Here is a 9,522-nt window from a genome sequence, read left to right as displayed (position 1 = left end):
GATCAAGATGAAAGATTCCTTGGTCGTCAATGGTTTTCCTAGGCGTTATCGAACCGACAACTTTGGATACCCTTGCTTTTCATGAAGCACTAGTTTTGGTTGAAGACCTTTACCTGCCTAGAGTCGTTGTTGCATGCGACTGTAAGCCAATTGTTGATAACATCAAGGAAGGAATAGAAGGTCCTTACATTACAGTCATCAGAGAAATTGTTGCGGATAACACACTTCATGACTTGCGATGTTATCTTTGAAGGTGGAGAATCAAATCATGAAGCTCATAGCCTAGCCAAATTCTCTACTTCGCTTGATGAGGGGCACCATGTGTGGCTTTTCAATCCTCATGAACTAGCTTGTATCCCACTAAACATTCATATTGATCAATAAAGTTTTGGCAAGCCCCTAAAAAAAGATGTGCACATCCCATCCCAAGCAGTTGGAGCATCTCTAACCAATCCCCAATCCTTTATAATCGGTTAACTCCTCAAAAATTTGGTTTTGAGGAATTAACCAAACCTACTGATCCCTTATTTGGTTAACTCAAAATTTCGAGGAGTTAGGCCAAAAAAGTAGGTCTTCTCTCTCAAATATAACCTGTCGATTTCAATTTTTAGTAAAGTTTCTCTCCTCGCTAATCCCGCCTGTGTCTATCTACAGTTTCTACCATTAGTGCCCAAAGTCACCGCCCATGTCACCGGAGGACCCGATTCCGACGGAATGGAGCCGTGGGACTCCTCCGCAACCCCGCTGGCCACTCCCACCAACGCTATGCCACCAAAATCAACCCATGTGTTGTTGTCCGCACGAAGGAAGCGGCTCGGTACTAAAAACATGGTGCGGGCCGCCGTGCCGTCAACAAAGACTAGTGGCAACGTCGTGGCAGCACGATGAAGACCGCTCACCATCCTCTTGCAACGGTCGGCAGGAAGCAGACGAGGAAGCCAACAGAGGCTGGGAAGGCCCTCACCGAGGTGACGGTGAAGAAGAAGGCATCCATGCCGCCTCCTCCTCCATGTTCAGCGGCTTGTAGCACTTCTTTGGCCACCCCTTCCCCCTCCTCCAGCTTGCTCAGCCGCCACCATCGTGACTGAGGTCCGTGGCCCCCAAGTGTTCAACAATATGCCCAAGAGGTAAAAGAATTGCATCCCTTTTCCGACCAAAATATTGGTGATCGTTTGCAGATGTGTGGTGATTACCTTTGATCCGATTTCGAATATAGATAGTACCTTCCTTTTGACTCAGGGGTGACCCTAGGTATCGAACCCACATGAAGAATTGCTAATTGAAAGATGGTTCTTGCAAGCTATTGTCGTCACTAAGAATTCTAGTTTCCCGGACCAAATACACAAGGTTCTAAGAGAGAAAGAAATATTAGCAAAATAAGCCATGGCTTAAGGTCTTAACTTGCAACTACATACATGCACTTGGATTTTATCTATATAACCAACATGGTTCTTCAGCGTGGCTTGAAATCATGCAGACATGCAAACACTGCATAACATAGATATAGAAGATAACCAATAAGGGAGTGATATACCTTCTCGTCAAACAATTTACCTTTTTCACTGGAGTTGAGGTTACCATTGGTAAGCATCGATGTGTTGATGCCTTTGGCATTCTCCATGCCAAATTTCTTCATGCAATCCTTGAGGTATTTCTCCCGAGAGATGAAATTTGCATTCTTCTGCTGCCAGACTTGAAGACCGAGGAAAATATTGAGTTCTCCTATCATGAACATAGCATATTCTTTGGCCATCATCTTGCAAAATTCTTTGTTGTAACGTTGGTTAGTACAACCGAAGATAATATCGTCCACATATGCACACAAATAAATTACCATCATACGACTTAGTGAATATAGTGTAATTAGTGGATCCTTTGGAGCTCTTTGCCTTCAGAAAACACTTGAGGCAATCATACCCAGCTTGAGGAGCTTGCTTGAGGCCATAGAGTGCTTTGTGAAGCTTGTAAACTTTTTTTTACTCCATAGAGTGGAAACTTTGTCTGGATTCCTCAAGTCTTCAAAACATAGAGGTTGCTCTTTCCACATCCATTTGATAAAGCGGTATTATGATAGTTAGTGTAAGCAAGTAAGATTCAAATTGCTTAGAAACGTGTAACTAGTGCATATGCCTCACCAAAATCAGCACTTTGACCTGAGTGTAGCCTTGTTCTACAGGTTGAGCTTTATTCCTCACAACTTGATCATCTTCATGTTGCTTGTCGTGGAATCTTCATTTGGTGCAGATGATATTGTGCTCTGCCAAAACTGGTATTTTGACCAATGTCCCAACTTTGTTGCAATTCTTCTTTCATTGCTACCATCCATTAAGGTTCTCCGAGTGCTTACGCAATCTTTGTTGGTTCCAGGATAGACACAAACCAAAAATGCATCCAGAAGTTAGCTAAAAGAGCAAGGGTTCGAGTGTGTGGATCTGGAGCATTGATGTCATTGAGGATTTTTTTTTCAAGTTGCACTTGCTTCGAGAATCTTTGATGATGAGATCCATTTAGCCTCTGAAGCATTTGTTGATCCGTATCTTGTCGATTTGCTTGAGGAGTAGCTTATTTACGATTTGCTCTGGGACCAAATTTCTTCGGGAGAAGCTCATGTCGATGACTCTAGTACATCTTAAGTTTTTTTGGGGTTGTGTGGTCAACAATGCAGGTAGCTCCAAACCTTTACCCCCTCCCTCGTAGTGTACGTAGTATGTTCGACAACTGGTTGCAGACATTTAAAATGAATTCTTCCCATATTCTCGTATGGTGGTAGTCTTATGTTGGGCTCTCTGTCTATATCCAGGAATGATGTGTTTTTTTAACAAAACAGTTGTTTCATCTTTCGTGGTGGTTATTCCTGCATGTACATGTTGACTTTGTATGTGGCCTATCCTGCAGAGGCCGGAGGATATGGATCTCTTTACATCCATGTCTACCTGGTTGGAGAGGTTTTCTCCCATCATGGATGGTGGTGTGATCTTTGGACATACCGTCCAGAAACCTACGCATCTTTCTTATTTGCTTCTTTACTTTTTTCGTCCTTACTTTTTTTATCCGTGTTGTGTTTTGTACAGGTTGGTTTTGTGCATCAAGATATACAGAGGTCGAGTATTAGCTTAGTACGGTTGTATGAGCTCGATATGATGATTTAATGAAACTCAGTTTTCGAGAAAAAAATGTTGAGCATGTGTACCACTTCATGGACCAGCAAACATTCAGCATCACCATTACATAGTTCTGTTTGACCATTCAAATAAGGCCAATGGAGCGTTTTATGCAAATTTATGTGACATCTGCATGATTGCACATAAATATCTATGCAATCTTTTTTCACCATTTCATGGTTCAGTTTCAACAATCAAATCAAGTACAATGAAATGTTTCATCCATAATTTCTTCACATGGTGCATTACCAAAAATGCAATCTGCACATATATATTAAGCATACTGTTAGCAATAACGAATTACAATCTGAAAGCTAATACACTAAAGCATTCACAACTAGGAAAACAAAACCCAACGAAGCATTCTTGCAGCAATGCGGAAGGAATCAATTAATTTACATCTCTTCATGAGCCGGATCCGAGATCCACATTGGAATCTTTATTATCATTCATCTTTCTGGTTAGGTTCAAATAACCTCCCGGAACAACATTTTCCTTAGATGGGAGGAGATGTTTATAAAAAGATCACCACCTCCCTGCTGAAGGGGGGAAGCGAAAGGCGGCTTGACGGACGGAGCAGAGCCAATATGATAGGCGGGGGCAGTGAGCGAAACACTCTTTAGTAAGTGCAAACACTTTAAAATTTGTAATCTCTTTGCTTTGACGTTTTCCCTAATTGGGGAGACAGAGAAGACCAGTAGGAAGGCTTTCTGTCTAGTGCATACCACCAGCTCCGTTTTTTTTTCATAAAAAAAATCTTCCTAGCAAAAAAAAACTGAGACAAAGCATTCGAAAGTTCGTGTACCAAATATACATCAATGAAAAAATATTGCAGAAAACAAGATTTAGGAACTACTACTGCAAAGGTATCTATTTCCTCACCATGAAGGATTCAACACCAGATTTAAGACGATTATGCACCTTCCCAACTACTCCCTCCGTCAAAAACGTTTTTATATTATGGGACCGAGGGAGCAGCTAGCATGCATCAACTGTCCAACTAATAAAAAGTAATCAAACTTGGCACACACAAACATCATGCAAACATGTGGACGACCCAGCGTAGATGTGGGAAATCTTCCTTGCAAAAACTTGATGAATGTTTAAATCCAAGCATGCATTTATATCATATAATGCAGTAATCACACTAGCTTTTGTTTCTACAAAGTACAAACCAATGCAAGATTCAATATCAGTAAAATGTGATATCGTAGTGCAGCGCTGCATCCGATTTCTTTCCTAGAAATGGACCAAGGTTCAAGGCTTCTGGCCTGTCATACAGAACTGAAGTGACCAACTGCGAACTGCTGTCTGTCACAGCTTGACCAAGGGTGTTCTTAGCGTCCAAGCGATATCAGGTAACAAACCGAGAAGTGCCCCACGGTTCACCAAGTACCATCCTACTCTACATTGCCCTCTCTTCACAGGTCATAGCCGCAGAACACCAGACTATACGAATTACTACGACTTGAGCAAGTACCGTATGTCACACTCACAGTGGTCGTCTTTACACAACGGGGGCACCACCCGCCGCTGGCACTGCAAGCGGGGCTATGCCAGGGGCAGGGGCAAGGGCGGGACCGGCCTCCAGCGGGGCCATGGCGGGTGGTGCAGGGGGGGCAAGGGCGGGAGCCGCCTCCAGTGGGGCCATGGCTGGTGGTGCAGCGGGCGGTACGGCAGGCGCTCCCGGCGGGGGGACGTGCTGGTGGCGGGAGGTGGCCATGGCAGCCTGACGAAGAGCGGCCTTCTCAGCCGCATGCTGCTCACATTCGGCCATCTTGCCAATGGCCTCATCCTCCCACTCGGGGTCGTACCCCATGCTCACCAGGTTGCGCACCCTGGCCTGCTTCTCCGCCAGCCCGGGCCGCTTCTCCTTCCTGTTCTTAGACTTACTGCAACGCCACCAACAAAGAGATCGTTAGCTTGAATCAAATGCTGGCCAATATTCAGTTATCTATGAGACACGGAGCTATAACTTGAAACCCAGCACAAGCAAATACATCATGGCGGCATACACATATATACATAAATGTGCTCCAGCTGATATCCGTGATGCTGAGATTAATTGATCTGAACAAAGCGCTAAGATGCTACAGCCATATGAGATTGATCCTCAAACAGCTCTCGACATAGCTAGAATATTTAGTTACCATGATAGAAAGGATTGCGAAAACTAGACTGATGAGTAGACCCACTTGAAAGAGTGATAAAACCACAAAAAATGAACGTACGCCACCACTCTCCAACAACAGAAGCTATAAGCCTATAAGCAATTATATAGCAGTGTCATTACATATGAGACATTCCCTGAATATTGTAAACAGTCAAAGGTGCATTGAAGTCCACTATGAGAGGTAAATCATAACATGTCAGCAATGGCTATTCAATTAAGTATAACAGTCGTGACCAATCTGTTCAAATCCCTAGCACTTCACATATATAACAGGTCACAGACCATTCGGTCCCCAGCGTGTTCAGCAATCAGTCAATCACCAATCAAGAAGTAATTCATGACAATTTATCTACATGCTACAGTGTTGTGGCATTTTACATTCCCTGAGGTGTTTAAGAAACAGAAAACAAGCAGCATTTTTCATGAATGCAACATTTCAGGATTATCAACAGAACCCACAGGGCACAGGCAACAATGTCGTGGCATTTCACAGTCCCTAAGGAGCAAGCAGCACTTCTTGAATACGAACAATTTACAGGCTACGGCATCAGCATGTCAGGAACATCAAAACCAACAGGCCATAATCTTGTACTAACATTTTACAGTCTATGGAGTCAACCAGTGCTCTGAAAATGGAAAGGAACATGCCAAGCAAATGTAGGATCTTGTGTGTGCATTCAGAACTGGCAATTAGTACAAGCCAACAAGCAGCGCAAATAACCAAAAAACTCAAGATTGCTCCAAATCCTCCTAATTACCTAATACCAACAGTTACCAAATCAGGCGATTCCTCCGTCAAACTCGCTAACCACACCATAATCACAGTATAGGAATATCCTGCTAACTGATCGGAGCATGCATGCATGTCATAGGAGAAACTTTTATTTCAACTAAATTGTTCAGCAAGCACCAATCAAACAGTGGTTCATGATTACTGACGATTTATGGATAGCTACAATTTTGTAGCATTTTACAGTCCCTGATGTTACAAAAAAAAAGCACAAAACAAGCGGTGTATTTCATAAATGCAACGAGATCAACGACACAGGCCACATGCTACAGTGTTGTCCCAGTTTTACAGTCCCTGGGGTGCTAAATTATCACAAAACTGGCAACATTTCACGAATACCAATAATCTACGTGCTACAACATTTCAGGAACAACCCACAGGCGTCCATGGAATCCACTAGTGCCCTGAAATAGAAATGATCACGCCCAAAAAATGCAGGATCCTGTGTGTAGATTCAGAACTGACGATTTGAACCCAACAGGCAGTCCAAATAACCAACAATTCGACTGCATTGCTCCGAATCCTCCTAATTACCAAACCAGCTGTGATTCCTCCGTCAAATCCGCTAACCAGCGCAACCACAGTTCTAGAGGAACATTCCGTTACCTAATCCGAGCATGCTTATCAAGGGAGAAACAACTACTCCAAACCCACACCGTAATTGCACCAGATCGAGACCCCGTCACAGAATCGGGGCATGAATGCCAAAGGAGGAGCATCGAATTCAAGGCTGAGGAGCTAAGCTACCCCGTCTAAACCGCAAGCACATCAAAAGCGCATGGTGATCGCATAGTAGGTGAGGCCCCGTTCCCGAATCGGAGCATTCCCGAACCCTAAGCCGCGCCGACGACGGAGACGAGAAGCCCTGGCCGCCTACCGAGGGAGGCAGACGAGATCAAGAGAGGCGGCATGGATTAGACTGCTCACCCCATGGGCGCGGGTGGCGGGCTGGAGCTGGCGGCGTTGGGGAGGCCGCCGACGTCGCTCCTCCTGGTGCGGCGGTGCGTGCGGCGCGCGGTCGGAGGCGTGTGGGCTGAGGAGGGGCGAGGAGAGAGAGAGTGCTGTGGACTGCGGTCTGCGGGGGATAGGATGGGTTTTTGATACGGGGCCTCGGCTAGTGGTATATATAGAGCGGCCGGGGATTTTGCTATGCCGCACCCGGACGGTTTAATTGAACTCACACTTGCTAATGAACTTTTACCTTTTTGACAGTGCAATAAACCGCGCTGCTTTGTATGATTATCAGTATATTTTTGCGATCTAATAGCTGCGCTGCTTTGTACTCCCTCCCTCCAAAATAAGTATGTTAACTTTAGACAAGTTGTACTGTACTAAAGTTAAAATACTTATTTTTGGGGGAGAGAGAAGTATATGAATTAACGAAGAAAAACTCACACCTTGATTATAACCGAGCCAGTTTACATGTTGACCAGATCTTACATCCACACAAAAAAGAAAAGTTGACCAATAGGCACGACACAAGAATGTCCCAGCATAATGGGCCCACTCATCTTGCTCCCGAAGGCAGGGTTAGCGCGCTGCCATGCCCTATAAAAGCATCTACGACTGGACCTCTCAAATCTGCCTCATACATCCGGACGGCAGGTCAGTGCCCGGTCACGTTTTTCGATCTAGACGGACGGCTCAAACGCCGGGGCTGACCAGCACCCCCATATCCAGCCTAAATATGGGGCGGATATGAGGATGCCCGGGCACGCCCGCCACGTTGGACTGATGAAGGGGTCCCAGCCGGAAACGCCCTCAAACCCGGCGGTCCGTATAGCTCGTCTCCTCCGTCGGACCGGTGGCGCAGCTCCGGCTGGCCACGTAGTGCATTGCCCGACTATTTAAGTCGAGTGGCAGCACTAAAACCCTACTATCCATCCATATTTTCCTCCTCCTGTCCGCCGCCGCCGCCACTTTCCACTCCATCTGTCCGCCTAGTAGCCATGCCCCCCGCCGCCGGGTGAGGCACGAGCCATTTCTGACGCCGGAGCACCGACTCGAGCTCCTTGAGCAAACCGTGCTAGACGCGAAGCCCGGATCGCCGCGGGGCTACCTCCGGATGCAGTGGATCCAAAGGAGGAGTTGGAGGAGGAGGAGGAGGGGGATGAACCGGAGGAGGAGGATGTGGGGGACGCTGGCGACGGGGATCTGCAGGCGGAACATCAGGCTATCCTCGATTCCCTCCAGCCAGAGCCGGCTGCGGAGGCAAGAGGCCGTCACCGGCAGGAGATGGATGCGCAAGAGGCCCGGAGGAGGCAGAGATGTTCGCCTACATGGATGGGATCGACCAGGAGGAGGATGAGCCGAAGCCCTCCTACCCGCTTGTCCAGCCGGCGGCCTGCACCATCTCGCGGACATCTCCGTCGATGAAGAGTAGCTAGGGTAGTACATAGATGTAGCACGTAGGATTTATTTTTTGCATGCTTTGTATGGATCTAAGGGATGAAATATGAGGGAGGCGGATGCAAAGTGGCTAATTTGAGGCGTGCCAGGTCAGTGCCCGCGGATGCGCCCGGGCACGTCCGCGGGCATTTGAGGTGCCCGATTTGCAAAGTCCGGCCGTAGATGCTCTAAATAGTTGAATGTTATATTTGTGTAAATACTTTTACACCTTACTTCTACGTAGATTTGCTCTCAATTAATGCTTAATGTTTTTTAGATTGACCAAGAAATATACTGTTGCTAGATAAGCTGTGCTTGTATACAACGTGGGGAAGAAAGAACATAAAAATCACCCGTGAGTCAATATGTGGTTGTATGAGGATGATTACACCCCTAATCCACCCGTGCCTCGGTTCGCGTTTTCTCTCCTTTCCCTCCGCGACTAGGGAACTCTCCCCTCCAGACTGCATCGGCGAGCCCATGGATTCACCTCCCCTCTGTCCGCCGCTCTGGCGCTAGTAGTGGGGAAGAGAATCTCGATGCCTTTGCTCCTACTAGTAGCTCAGGTTAGGGTTTTTTACTCCTCACAATTGTGGCGCTCGAGCGGATTGCAGCACCTCTTCCTCCAGTTTGTCTTCCCGGCTCCGATCTTCCTCCGGTTCGTCCATATCTAAACGTAGTCGACGGAGCTCCGACATAGATTTCTGTTGTCACTTTGGGACGATGAGGTTAGACTTTAGATATTTTGTGTCAATTGCTTTAGTTCTATTTAAGAATTCAATGCAAACAACTGCGGCTCCAGCGTTGGTTCTTAGGTGCACGTGCATTAAGTTCCTGGTTGTTATCGACAAGGTCAAGCCGCTCTTGTAGGGGAAATGTGACAGCGGCACGTCAGCGGCTTGTTTTGGCGGTGGTAGCGGTCATTTGATGGTCTAGAGACCTCGATGTACTCGATAAATTTGAGGTGCTTGTACTTTCAATAAACTTTTCTAACATATATGGATTTTTTC

Source organism: Triticum dicoccoides, chromosome 5B (assembly GCF_002162155.2).
Source record: "Triticum dicoccoides isolate Atlit2015 ecotype Zavitan chromosome 5B, WEW_v2.0, whole genome shotgun sequence".
Classification (NCBI taxonomy): domain Eukaryota; kingdom Viridiplantae; phylum Streptophyta; class Magnoliopsida; order Poales; family Poaceae; genus Triticum; species Triticum dicoccoides.
The sequence above is the reverse complement of the archived record's forward strand: the minus strand, read 5'-3'. Positions refer to the sequence as shown.